This window comes from Coenobita brevimanus, chromosome 71, assembly GCF_032717465.1.
Source record: "Coenobita brevimanus isolate Jiangsu-jjx chromosome 71, ASM3271746v2, whole genome shotgun sequence".
NCBI classification, from domain to species: Eukaryota; Metazoa; Arthropoda; class Malacostraca; order Decapoda; family Coenobitidae; genus Coenobita; species Coenobita brevimanus.
In genome coordinates, this window is record NC_137024.1 from 3,529,663 (window position 1) to 3,544,426 (window position 14,764).

At 43.1% G+C, this 14,764-nt stretch overlaps 1 protein-coding gene across 1 annotated transcript in view; it reads left to right on the top strand.

Annotated features, from left to right (window-relative positions):
* The first annotated feature begins 2,161 nt into the window (after positions 1 to 2,161).
* The window catches only part of mio (GATOR complex protein mio), a 125,398-nt gene continuing 112,795 nt past the window's right edge, over positions 2,162 to 14,764 (top strand). The window contains exon 1 of the mRNA XM_080277990.1: positions 2,162 to 2,237. The gene's annotated coding sequence lies outside the window, so the exon portion shown is untranslated. The remainder of the gene's footprint in view (positions 2,238 to 14,764) is intronic.

The window sequence follows — 14,764 nt, forward strand, 5'->3', positions numbered from 1 at the left end:
AGGGAGTCCCCAGCCTGAAGGAGTACTGGGGAAGCTCCGTGACTTCCCTTGGCCTCTACTCCCTGCAGCTGGATCTGGAGAGGACTCACCTGACGGACCCCGACGTAGGCCACCACCGCAGCCCCTTCCTGACGGCGCCACCGAGCACCGGGAACCGCAACCCTCGGGACCCCCAGACCGCCCCCAGGACCCCCGAGCTGGACCTCCCTTCACCCAAACGCCGGAGATCTTCTTCCTCCATCAGGCACCTGAGCGAGAAGTTCAGGCAGTTATTCGGCCCCAGCCCTGAGGGCCATACTCCTGCCCCAAGCCCCCAAAGCACAGGGCCCTTAGCCACCCACAGCCCCGGGCGAGAGAGGACGCCCCTACTCATGATCCCGTGGCCCCTGAACACAGAGGCCCCCGGCAGAATCCAGCCCCGTCAGTAGTGAGGCTGGGTCACCTCTGCTGCCTTTGTACCTAACCTCCATAATGCCCAGACCCGAAAGGAGTGACAGTGAAAGCACAGAGTCCGTGACTTAGTGACGTGAAGGCAGAGCAGTGAATTAACCATATAAAGGAAGTCAGTAAGAGAAGCACCAGTGACAATATAAAAGTGATGGAGAGAATAAAAGTAACAGTTAAACTGTGAACACGGCCAAGCAGTGAAATACGGGTCTATTACTAGTGAATACGCTACCATCTGATAACGCCGCATCATACTAAAATCATACACAGACCCCAGTGTTAAAGTAATAATTGCCAACAGTGAAATAGTATCACTCACTCCACAAATATATAAAACTTGGACTTCCTGCAATAATAGTATATAAACCTCTGCCTTAAGTGTTGTTCACTTTGCCCGACCTTGACCTAGGTAGTATCTTGCGTGATATTAATAACCCATATCTAGGCCTCAGAATTATAATTGTCCAGTGTATCTGTATTCGTGACATCTACCCGTTCCACTGTAGAATTTAGTAATACACGTGTTGAGTTTTTGTGTCCTGCCACTCTCCTATTTGTCTAAGCTCTGGTCTAGAAAGAGAGCCCAGCTACACACTAGGCGTTAGAGGGACGGGAAGTCGACCCTAAAACACCTAGCATTACAGGAACTGCGGTGGTGCCCACCATTCCCACCGGGGAGGGAGCGTCCACCGTACTTCACTTGTCTGCTACCCCTGCGACACCCATCGAGGGCAACGACCCTTGCTCGCCTCACTCCTCTCGCTCTCCCCCACCCCAGTTCCCTAGCGGAGTCGCAGCTGGAGAGGGTCTGGAGCGGCCCCATAGCAAGCCTGAAGATATGCTCTCTGCAGCCAGCGTCCCTTCGTCACCCGTCCCTGTCGAACTCCCAGAGGAAGAGACGCCGCAGGCAGTCCCTGATGGCCTCTTGAAAAAGGCGAGGCCGCAGCCCCCAGTCACTGAGGAACGACCCCAGGACTCCCGGCCAAGACCTTCCCAGACCAGCCAGCAAGCCGCCCTCCACCAAGGGTAGGCGCAAGGCGGCGCGCTTACTCGCCCTGTTCGGTCCCAGTCCCGAGGGCCAGCACACTCACCGAGGTCCTCCAGGGAAACGCCTCCCTCTACGCCGCCCCGCAGCCCACACCAGACGATCCGGCCTACGACAGTGGTCCCGCGTCCGTTCAGAGAGCACACGCCTGACGGGACCCATCCCACAGCTGGGCGACACCAACAGCTGCCCTGTCATCTGTAGTCACAACTCTTATCTTTGTGTCCTATAATCTGCCCCATTGTATTGTGCCCAGTACTGTATGTTTGTATGGTAATATACGTGTAAGATTGGTTGGCGTGTGTTTTTGAGCCCTGTTCCTCTGGTTGCATGCTCTAGAAGTTGTCTAGACGGTAGACCCGTCTTGAACCCCAGATAGTTCCTCGTACTCAGGGAGCAGAGGTTGAGCTTTGAGCACGTAGGATAATACCACCTTCACAACAATAAATATTTCACTCAATCAGTCCTCTGTAACCCAAGTGGCAACGTGTAAAAATTTATGTCCACAGTAACAGTCGTTTACGTCCTGTCGTTTAATAACGTCACTGTGGCGTGCCAAGGTGGCTGCCCGCGCCCAGTCCATCTTTGGGTTATCGGGCCTCGGCGCTCTTTAGTTATTAGGATACCTTACACGGTGAACTCATCAGCTCAGCTGATCAAATGTAAACACGTACGTACAGAAGGGGGGAACTAGCAAAACACCAACCATAGGCAAGAACCCATTTTAATTTAGTGGATGTTAAGCGTAAGTATTTTATTGTATAGTATTCATGTCATCTTAACCCAGATTTGTGAACTAAATGGGCTTGACAAGTGTTGTAAAACCATATCATGATGCGAGATACGTAGGACGGGTAGGCACTTGGCTGAAAAACTCCTGTTTTACTGATGAAAAACTTTAGAACAGTTCTTTCAGAATTAGAAATCCTTATAGGGTAAATAGGTATAACTTTAGAAGTAACCAACGTTACCAATTTTCATTATATTACGTCCCTGAACTATTATAACTAAGACTTACCCTTTAAGCCTAGTTTCAGTTGGGGGAGCAAATTTTGTAGGGATAGTGATATAGTGACTTAGGTTAGGCTGTCGCTCAGTAACAGATGAATGTTGCGCCATATTGGCTGGTGCAGGCGTGTGCATTCGGTCTATGTCAGGCTCTAGATCAGGCCTAGGTTAGGTTAGGTTAGTTTGGGTTAGTTTAATGCAAAATAGTGTATTTTTAATTAATCTTGATCTTGATTTTGGGGGATAAACCCACTTTTCGAAATCTTACTCAAATTTCCAAAAGGGGAATTTTCCCCCAAAAATGAGGGTCAAAACTAATTAAAGCACAGTATTTTGCATTGGAAACCATAAAAAAAATAATAAAAGAAAACGTTGGTTACTTCTAAAAATTTACCGGTAAATACATTGATTTTTTTTTTTTAAATTGCAATACTGGTATCTCATCCATGTATTTTACTAGCTTTTTTTTTTTTTTTTTTTTTTTTTTTTTTTTTTTGATGCTCACTTCTATGGGCAATGCCCGATTTTGATGTTTTTAACCCCCATCCCCAACACCAGTACAGCAAAAGGAGGCATGTCTGATTAAAATTGTTTAGTTTTTTCATTTTGTTTTGTTTTGTTTTTGAAGGCTCCAACATGCTTGCTTTGGCCTTTAATGGCAGCTGTCCATGCTGCTCGCTGTCTGGCTCCCCCCCTTGTTCAGTCCCTCAGCTCTTGTCCCAGGTCTTTTTTGGGCTACCCCTTACAACCCCACCCCTAAGAGTAATGCATTTCACTTACTGCACCCAATTATCATCCCTCATCCTCTCCACATGCCCAAACCACCCTAGTCTACCTCTCCTCATCACAACACTGATACATTCCAGTCCCATCCTACCTCTCAACTCATCCATCATAAACCTAGCCTCCCCAGGCGTTGCACTCAGTGATGCTCTGCACATCCACCTAATCATTGTCATTTCTGTATGTTTGAGCCCATGAATATCCTCTTCCGTTACTGCCCAGGTCTCACTACCATACAGCATTACATTCCTAATACATGCTGCTCACATAGATCCCTTAGCACAGAGGGAGAGCCCTGTCAGTGTCAGGAGAGGCAACAGCTCCCAGATCTTCTTCCAACCACTCCATGCTCTAGACACAGAGCTAGCTCCAGCCCCACCTCCAGCACGTAACATGTCTCCCAAATAACAAAACACTTTACACTCTGAAGAGACTCACCAGCAAGTTCAGTCCTTTCATGCATAAGAAAATTAGGTGAAGCATATGAAAAAACATTAGGAAGACTGGGTGCCTAACTGGGGGTTATGCTGTCTAGACCCACCCCCCATGATATTAACTATCCTTTCTGTCAGTAAACCTAACCTTGAAAGAACAAACATAACCCTTAGAAGGTATGCCATAAGAAGACCTCCTGTATTTGAGGCGAGAATGTCAAAAAAAAAAAAAAAAAAAAAAAAAAAGGGCTAATATGAGTCAAACTAAATAAAATACCTATTTGCTAGTAAGACTACATTAATTTTTACTTGTTACCATTATTCAGTTTATTTAGCTTAGGAATGACTTCTCATTCATCTCACTTAAGTTGACACTAGGGAGTTACGGTACATCTTATCGGCATTCCGTGATGTAGACTCTTCTCATAATTTGAGTCTTGGCCTCCTCCTCTTTTTTTTTCTCCTTAATCTGCCAGAATTTATAAATTGTGGCATTTTCTCCTTCAGCTTTGTCATTATTGAACAAGTTATCCCTTATCATACCATACACTCCTCGTGTTTCACATGTGGCATATCCGGTACTGTATGCAGTTTTATAAGGTAGCTACTTTTTCCATCCATGCCATATATCCTGATGAGTAACTAAATACCGGTACGGTACTGTATGTTTCAGCACCTCTTAAGTTTTCCCATACATGTATTGCAGTGTGTCTCCTGCATTAAATATCTTTCTGTCTTTTAGGGACAGATTATTTGTTCATCATTTAAACAGTATGATACCGGTAGTTTCTTCTAAATTTTAATACACTTTTTCGTGCTTTCCCATCTTTTGCCTCCATCATCTGTAGGTTATATTTTCTTCCATGAGTTTTCTTCCACTTCTTGTTTCTGTTCTCTTTTATCCCATCCTTTCACCCTTGCTTATATTCCCTCCTTCATTTCCCTCCTTATAATTTTCGCTATTCTCGTCATTTTGACTAACATCTCCATCTATCTTTTCTTTTCACCCTTATCTCATCCATTATTCTTCTAGGCAAGCTATTTCCCTTTTCTCTCATCACATACCTGAAAAACTTTCATTATCCCACAGCCATAGGTGTCCTAACCTTACTGGATGCTCACATCTCCTCACGTAATGTCACTGAATACCCATATCTCCCCTCTTAATGTTACCGTACTTCATTTGTGTACCCTGTCCCAGTACTAGTCCTGAAATTTGCCTGAAGACTCCATTTTTTTTTTTTTTTTTTTTTAATTCATCATCATTTATCATTTTCTTTCCTTGCTGCATCTGTTACACGTGTCGCATATAATACGTTATTGATGACAGAGATTTATTTTTCCAGTAGCTATATCATATTGATAGGAATGTAGCCACAACTCTTTTCAATTATCAAGTAAGTCTCATTAGCCAGTCTTCATGGTATGTCCATCATTAACCTGTTTTGCACTTTAAATGATTCCTGTTATTAACTGCATCTCTCTGGAGCTTGCTTCCCCAGAGTTGTTTCCCTCCAGACTTCTGCCTACAGCATTTCATGTCCAACTGTTACAGATATTTTATGAATAGAGGACACCAGTAATCTGGTGTATGGATTGTTTTTTTTTGCTCATTTGTTTTTCCTTCCTCTGTTCTATCTATCTATCTATCTATTGCCAGATGCCTCAATCCCGTTTGGGGTGGCCACAAACAAATCGCCTCCACGTCGCCCTGTCCCCCGCCATTTCACTGCCCTGCTCCCAACTCACACCCCCCTCTCTCATATACCTCTCCACCCCATCCCTCCATCTCATCCTCAGCCTCTCCCTCCCTCTTCCCCCTTCCACCTCACTCACATACACTCTCTTCGTCAGTCTCTCACCCATCATCCTCTCCACATGACCAAACCATCTCAATGTGTTCCTCCTAACACTTCCTGTCACATCCACATCCACACCACAATGCTCCTTTATATCCTCATTCGTCGGCCTGTCTCTCCATGTGACTCCACAGGCTCCTCTTAAGTAACTCATATCCACTGCTCTCACTCTTGACTTGTGTCTTTCCAACAATGTCCAAGCTTCACTTCCATACATTAGAGTTGGTATCACAATACTGTCATGTAGTAACTTTTTCACTTCCATGCTCACTTCCCTGTTTCTTATCACTGCTTTCAAAGAACCAGCAACCTTTCTTCCCTGCTGTACCCTTTCAAGCACTTCACCCTCCAAACCTCAATCCTTACTCATCACACTACCCAAGTACTTAAACGTACTCACATTTTTCAATTCCTCACCATCTAACCTCGCTGTACATTCACTGACTTCACCTCTCTCAAAGACCATCACTTTACTCTTCCCTACATTCACCTGTAGATTCCGTTTCTTACACACTCTCCCAAACTCATCCACCAAGCCTTGCAGCTCCCCTTTGTCTTCACTCAACAACACAGTATCATCTGCAAACAACAGTACAGGGAGTTTCCAAACACTATCCTGTCTCACCAGGGCCACTCCAACATCCACTACCCTACCTTGTACCTCTTTTATTACCCCATCCATGTACAAATTGAACAACCATGGAGACATGACACATCCCTGTTTTAACCCAACCTTCAAAGAGAAAAATTCGCTCAGTTCACCATCCACACGCGCTGCAGCCTTCGCACCATCATACATACTCTTCACAGCATTCAACAACTTCCCATCTACTCCATATATTCTTAATACCGTACTTTCCCCAATCCTTGTCTATCCACCCTGTCATATGCTTTCTCCAAATCCATGAAAGCCGCATACAACTTCTTTCCCTTCTCTAGAAACTTTTCCACTAAAAATCTAAGAATGAATATCTGATCTACAGAACCTCTTCCCTTCCTAAAGCCTCCCTGTTCTTCTCCAACTAATTCCTCTGTTCTTTCTCTAACTCTGTCAATAAGTATCCTACCATATACTTTTCCCATTATACTAAGAAGACAAATTACCCTATGATTACCACACACTTCTTTTTCCCCTTTTCCTTTGTACAAGGGAATAATTATACCTGACTTCCAATCCTCCGGGACTCTACCTTCCTCCCAGGCCAATCTGCACATCTTCCTCATCCATTCTACTACAATCTCTCCCCCTTGCTTCGACATTTCACCACACACTCCATCAATTCCTGGGGCTTTCCCCAATTTAACTTTCTTCATTGCTTTCACAACTTCTACTGATTTCTTCCTGTCTTCTCACCTCCCTCCTTCTCCCAGCCATTCCCCAGCCACTTATACTCGCATTACATCCATCCTGTATGTTCAACAATTCCTTAAAGTGTTCTCTCCATCTGCTCACTTTTTCTCCCTTCTCCACTAGTAATCTACCATTTTTATCTTTCACTTCCCTGCTAACCTCACTTCCACCCTGTCTTACTCTTTTCACCTCTTTCCAGAACATTTTCTTACAGTCCCTCCACTTTCCACTCAAATTCCTTCCAAATTCCTCATCCACTCTCTTCTGTTCTGTTATTAAAAAAAAAAAAAAAAAAAAAAAAAATCCCAGATATCTGTACATCATTCTACTCCTTGTCTCCATTTTCATATATAGTTAACTTGCATATATCGTGGGTTTGTTAGTCACGGTTTTCTAATTCACAGTACCTTTTCAGCCAAAGAGTGATCGCTTTGTATGTTGCGGTAACCTGTTTGATAGCTGCGGTCACTGTCCCAAGTGACTCATTTCCAAGGAGTTTTCGAAGTTGCGGCATCGTTTACACTAGTCGTGGCAGGAAGCCAATCATAGTCAAACATGACAAGCCAATCACAGCACTTCTGACCCACACCTGACCACAAGCAGTCACACTTGTCCACCCTGTTGTCCCTGCTGCTACACTTGTCTCGTGCTGAGAAGCTGTAGTGTGCCTCAATGGGACCCCTCCCCCTGCCCCGTCCACTTAACCTGCTGCGTGCCAGTGCCGTTTTAAAATGGTTTGATGTAATTCCGTGGCCAGTGCCAGTGCCGTTTTAAAACAGTTTAAAATAAAAAACTTCACTCTGACCACATTTTTCAAGATTCGTGGGTAAAAATTGGCAGGCATATAAAGTAACTGTTCCTCTACCATCCCCCAGGCTGTCAAGGCCATACACTCTCTCGCTTCCCACCTCATGCTCGCTCTGCCTCACTCTGCCTGTGTGCCTCACCCAGTGATGTACATAGTGAAGGCATTTTGTAACAGGGTTGGCATTGATTAAATCAAACTGATTTAATCATGTGATTAAATCAGTTATTTTTTTACTAAAAAAAATCATGATTTTTTTGAATTTTTGATTTTTTTGATTTTTTCACCTAAAGATTAACAAATAGAATCTGAGGGTTTATAAAAGTTGTGTATAACTTTGCATTCATTTATTCTGATTTTATACTTAGGCATTAAAGCAGATTTTAAGGAATGGTGCCATTTGAAACTGTTACATTGTATGACACATAAAATAATTTTAAATTTGTGGAACTAAGGATTGATAATATTTGCAAGTGGCTTTCAGCCTGAACAATCAGTGGATAAACATGACATGATGTTAACAGTATTGAGAATACTGCTTTTGAGATGTTTCCTACCATATATGATGAAAAAATAAAAAAAAAAATAAAAAACATCAAAAAAATCAATTAAATCATTGAATTTTTTATTTATTTATTTTTTTTTTTTTAATCAAAAAAATCCCCAACCCTGTTTTGTAAATATTTTCTTGTAAGTGTATGGACTATATAGTGAAGTCAAGTTGTAAATACCTTCTTGTAAGTGCCAGGACTGTACGTAATGAAGTCAGGTTGTACCTATCTTCAAGTAAGTGTAAGATAATGCATTCACAGTGAGAAAGACACGCAAATTGTGATAGATGCTTAAGTAATAAGTAATCAGAAAAGTGTACTGAACATTGCTATACCTTCCCAGCTTAAATACCTGAGTATATCTTACATAGAAAACGGCATTCTCTCACTTATGTGGTGAGCGTGAGAGAGCGGCTATACGTGTACACGAGTATGCAGGACTCAATAAAACTCATTTCTGAGCCTCGGTGAGCATTTTATTGGTGAAATTTGTTGTTTCCATATCAAAATCTATCATTTTAGCCCCCCCCCAAAAAAAAAAGTCGAAAAATGGCCGGCACTGGGGTGACCCATAGCGCTAAAAATAGCTGGCACGTGGTGGGTTAAGCATTGTCGTCAGTTGGAGTCACGTAAGACCCATGCAGTATTATACATCCCTTTTAAATATATGCATTATATACTGTTTTGAAAGGGTGTTAGTGTTCGTTGGTTAATAATCAGGTGTAAGTATGGTGGTAGGGGGCAACTTTGCCAAGAGGTTAGGCTCAAAAGTAATTTTCCCCGTAAGTTGTGTTAAAGGTATTTATAAATTCGCAGAATTTCTAAGTCACAATAGGTATTAAGACTAAAATAACCGTGAATTACCTGAGTTGACCCTATATATTTTTTCTGGTGTGTTTTTCATACAAAATATTATTGCCTGGCTTCTCTTTTTATTTGGTACTAACCCATATTTTCAAGAAATACACACTACCTCTTTAGTAACCTGTTCTATATCTTTTTTATTACTTGCTAAGAAAATTCCATTGTTTGCATAAAGCATGATATTTGTGTTGTTTATAAAGGCTCAAACATGGTTGCATGCTGCAACCTTGGTCACCTAATGGTGGCTTTCCATGTTGCTCAGTCTCTGGCAGCCTCCCTGTTCAATCCCTTAATCCTGAGGTCACACTCTATGACCTTTGTTCCATCTGCCTCTTGCAGCCAAACCCTCAACGTTTACACTTCTCACCTTCTGCACCCATTTGTCATCCTCCATCGTCTCAGCATGCCCAAACCATCTCAATCTACCCCTCATCATCATAACATCAATACACTCCAGTCCCATCCCTCCTCTCCACTTTTCAGTCTAATCCTAACCCTTACCTCCCCAGGCCTCACATTCAAGGCTGCACTACACATCCATCTAATTATTGTTGTTTTTGTATGTTTGAGCCTTTGAATATCTTCTTCCTTTACTGCCCATGTCTTACTGCCATACAGCATTACACTCCTAACACATGCTGCATACAAGGATCCCTTTTCATGGAGGGAGACCCCTATCAACATCTAGAGAGGCAACAGCTCCCTGAACTTCCTCCAATCACTCCTCCTCACCTTAACCACAGAGCTAGCTCCAGTCCCACCACCAGCAGCTGACATGTCCCTCAAATAACAAAACTTCTCTACACATTCAAGAGACTCACCAGCAGTGTCAGATCCATTCATACCTGACACCATATACATACTCTCCCTGACACGCCACACATGCAAAATCGGCATTATCGCACAGTCAACCTCTAATACCACTACATTTCTTATGCACTCACTCATCATAGACACTGCAGAGGATGGAGTTACCTCCCACACCTTTGTGGCAGACTGCACATGGCCACACTCCTGTTTTGACAATACAGCTACCAACCCTAAATATCATCACATTTGTTCTATCCACGTTTACTCTCAGACCCATTATGTCTCTACATTTCCTATATCTTTCCACTACCTCCCTCTCACTCTCTGCAGTCAACATCAAAACATTAGCATACAACATCTCCCATGGGAATCCATTTCTGAAGTCACGTGAGAGGGCCTCAAGCACCTTGACAAATAAAAAAATGCTCAAGACTGACCCCTGATGCACACCAACATTTACAAAAAACTCCTCACTCAAATCTCCATTCACTTTCACCTGGGTTTGAGCACCCACATACAAAGCTATAACCATTCTAACCAGCCACTCCTCGATCCTAAGCTTTCTCAGTGCTCACTTCACTACCGCCCTAGGAACTCCGTCAGAGATCTTCTCCAGATCTACAAAAACAAAGTACTGGTCCCTTTTCTTTCGTATATATTTTTCATGAAGCTGTCAAATAATGAATTTGGCATCAGAGGTCCTTTGCCTGGCATAAATCCAAACTGCATCTCATCACTATTTATCTTTCTCTAATCATACCTTGTAGGATTTTCTCCATTACCTTCATTATCTGGTCCAGTAATTTTGTGCCTCTGTAGAAAGCATTGGGAGAAATACATTGAGGTGGTTTGGCCATGTGGAGAGGATGGAGAGCAAGAGACTAACAAGAAGTGAGGAGGAGAGGGGGGGGAGAGGGAGGGGGAGGCCAAGGATGAGATGGAGGGATAGAGTGGAAAGATATATAAGAGAGGGGTGTGAGCTGGGAGCAGGGCAATGAAATGGCAGAAGACCAGGTGACATGAGGTGATTTGTTTGTGGCCACCCCTTGTGGGATTAAGGCATCTGGCAATAGATGGATAGATAGATGATTTCCTTTTTTCAGGGCAGCTTCCCTTTCCTTTTACACATTTACAATAACACACTTCATCCAGTCATCTGGGACAACACCCGCATTTATAACTATATTTATCAAATCCGTAATTAAACCTGCTCCTATATCTCCTGAGGCATTCAGCATTTCAACAGTGAATCTAAACACTCCCTCTGTCTTCCCTAACGGCATCTAGCCTATTGCCATGCACACAGTAATGGCTTAAATCAAAGGCCAAAGGCAAAACAATTGATTTGCTGACTCCAAGCCTTGCCTGTTCTAGTCATACTCCCCATTCAGCAGCCATTTATAATCTATTCTATCTATTGCCAGACGCCTCAATCCCGTTTGGGGTGGCCACAAACAAATCGCCTCCAAGTCGCCCTGTCCCCCGCCATTTCACTGCCCCGCTCCCAACTCACACCCCCCTCTCTCATATACCTCTCCACCCCATCCCTCCATCTCATCCTCGGCCTCCCCCTCCCTCTTCCTCCCTCCACCTCGCTCACATACACTCTCTTCGTCAGTCTTTCACCCTCCATCCTCTCCACATGGCCAAACCACCTCAGTGTGTTCCTCATAACGCTTCCTATCACATCCACATCCACACCACAACGCTCCTTTATATCCTCATTCGTCAGCCTGTCTCTCCATGTGACTCCACAGGCTCCTCTTAAATAACTCATTTCCACTGCTCTCACTCTTGACTTGTGTCCTTCCAACAATGTCCAAGCTTCACTTCCGTACGTTAGAGTTGGTATCACAATACTGTCATGTAGTAACTTTTTCACTTCCATGCTCACTTCCCTGTTTCTTATCACTGCTTTCAAGGAACCAGCAACCTTTCTTCCCTGCTGTACCCTTTCAAGCACTTCACCCTCCAAACCTCCATCCTTACTCATCACACTACCCAAATACTTAAACGTACTCACATTTTCCAATTCCTCACCATCTAACCTCGTTGTACATTCACTAACTTCACCTCTCTCAAAGACCATCACTTTACTCTTCCCTACATTCACCTTTAGGTTCCGTTTCTTACATACTCTCTCAAACTCATCCACCAAGCCTTGCAGCTCCCCTTCGTCTTCACTCAACAACACAGTATCATCTGCAAACAACAGTACAGGGAGTTTCCAAACACTATCCTCTCTCACCAGGGCCACTCCAACATCCACTACCCTACCTTGTACCTCTTTTATTACCCCATCCATGTACAGATTGAACAACCATGGAGACATGACACATCCCTGTTTCAAACCAACTTTCAAAGGGAAAAATTCACTTAGTTCACCATCTACACGCACTGCAGCCTTCGCACCATCGTACATACTCTTCACAGCATTCAACAACTTCCCATCTACTCCATATATTCTTAACACTTTCCACAATCCTTGTCTATCCACCCTGTCATATGCTTTCTCCAAATCCATGAAAGCCGCATACAACTTCTTTCCCTTCTCTAGAAACTTTTCCACTAAAGATCTAAGAATGAATATCTGATCTACACAACCTCTTCCCTTCCTAAAGCCTCCCTGTTCTTCTCCAACTAATTTCTCTGTTCTTTCTCTAACTCTGTCTATAAGTATCCTACCATACACTTTTCCTATTATACTAAGGAGACAATTGCCCCTATGATTACCACACACTTCTTTTTCCCCTTTTCCTTTGTACAAGGGAATAATTATACCTGACTTCCAATCCTCCGGGACTCTACCTTCCTCCCAGGCCAATCTGCACATCTTCCACATCCATTCTACTACTATCTCTCCCCCATGCTTCAGCATTTCACCACACACTCCATCAATTCCTGGGGCTTTCCCTGATTTAACTTTCTTCATTGCTTCCACAACTTCTATCCTACTGATTTCTTCCTGTCTTCTCACCTCCCTCCTTCTCCCAGCCATTCCCCAGCCACTTATACTCGCATTACTTCCATCCTCTACGTTCAACAATTCCTTAAAGTGTTCTCTCCATCTGCTCACTTTTTCTCCCTTCTCCACTAGTAATCTACCATTTTTATCTTTCACTCCCCTGCTAACTTCACTTCCACCCTGTCTTACTCTTTTCACTTCTCTCCAGAACATTTTCTTACAGTCCCTCCACTTTACTCGTACACTCAAATTCCTTCCAAATTCGTCATCCACTCTCTTCTTACTCTCTCTTACTAATCTTTTCACCTCTCTCTTCCTTTCCACATATAACTCTCTCTTCCGCCTCTCAACTTCTTCCACGCCCCTATTTCTCACCCATTCATTGTATGCTTTCTTCTTTTGTGCCACAGCCTGTTTCACCTCTTCAGTCCACCACGCTGTTCCTTGCACCCCCCTCCGCCTTCTCTTCCTTCCACACACCACATCACATGCTGCACATATTTCTTCTGTAAATATCTTACACACACCTTCCACGTCTCCCATCTGCTCCAATTCATATTTGCCCAATCGTTCCTCCACTTCTCTCTTATACTCTGCCTTTTTCTCATCCTCTTGTAACCTTTCCACTCTCCTTGCAACTACTCCTTCCTCTCGTCTTTCCCTTCTTCTATTCCTCCATCTCACTTGCATCCTAATTCTGGCCACCACCAAGTAGTGGTCAGAAAGTCCACTTCCCCAACCTCTATACACTCTTGCATCCTTTACACATCTTCGCATCCTTTCATCCACACACACATAATCACCTTCCTTTCATTCAGTTCACCCCCACCCTTCTCATCACTCGCCATGTATACCTGTGGATCATTTTATGCCTGAAGAGGGTATTGGCTATCACCAACCCCCTCCCAGCACAAATGTCCACTAACGCACTCCCATTCTCATCTATCTCGGCAGGCACACCCCACTCACCGACTATTCCATCCACCTTCACATTACCAACTTTACCATTCATATCACCAATCAAAAACACTCTCTCATTCCTTCCAAACTTTTCCATGCACACTTCCACATTTGTCCAGAACTCTTCTCTCACTCTTCTAGCACGATCTTGTGTTGGCGCATACACACACACAATCGCCCACATTTGTATTCCAACTTTCAACTTTACCCACACAATCCTTGACCCAACTGATCCATACTGTCTTATGCTCTTCTTCCATCTTTTACTCACAACTATACACACTCCTTCCTTTGCCCTCTCATTCTCATCTACTCCTGCACATATACCCCATCCATACTCCCATTCTCTCACACTTTCTCCTCTAATACTCTATCAAAACATCTTTAAAATCCTCACTGTCCACCACTACCTTTCTTTCATCATTCTTCTCATACTGCTAACCTATGATATCTCTGTTTTCCCTCCTCATCTGATTTGCTACCATAAATACCATATTCAGGGTCATACCTCATTCCTTCTTGTAGGTGGGATAAAAGGTTAGGATGATGATGATGATGATGATGATGATGATGATACCACAAAACCAAATAAGACATGTAAAACAACTTTTGGTAATTATAGTGTGTGATAAAACTTTGTAGAGTACAGTAATTCATCCATTAGCATACATTCAGTTAAAACATTTCTCAACTGTACAAGGCCATTCATTAACATGAGAACATATTACATAACATTCCATTGTTCATTGCTGAATTTTTGGCATGTTCAAAGGCCAAATATTTATTTCAATACATGGTGCTTTATTTAAATTATGTATAGAATTTGTTACACACAGACACAGCAAAAATAATGTCAGATACATCTATCTATCTATCTATTGC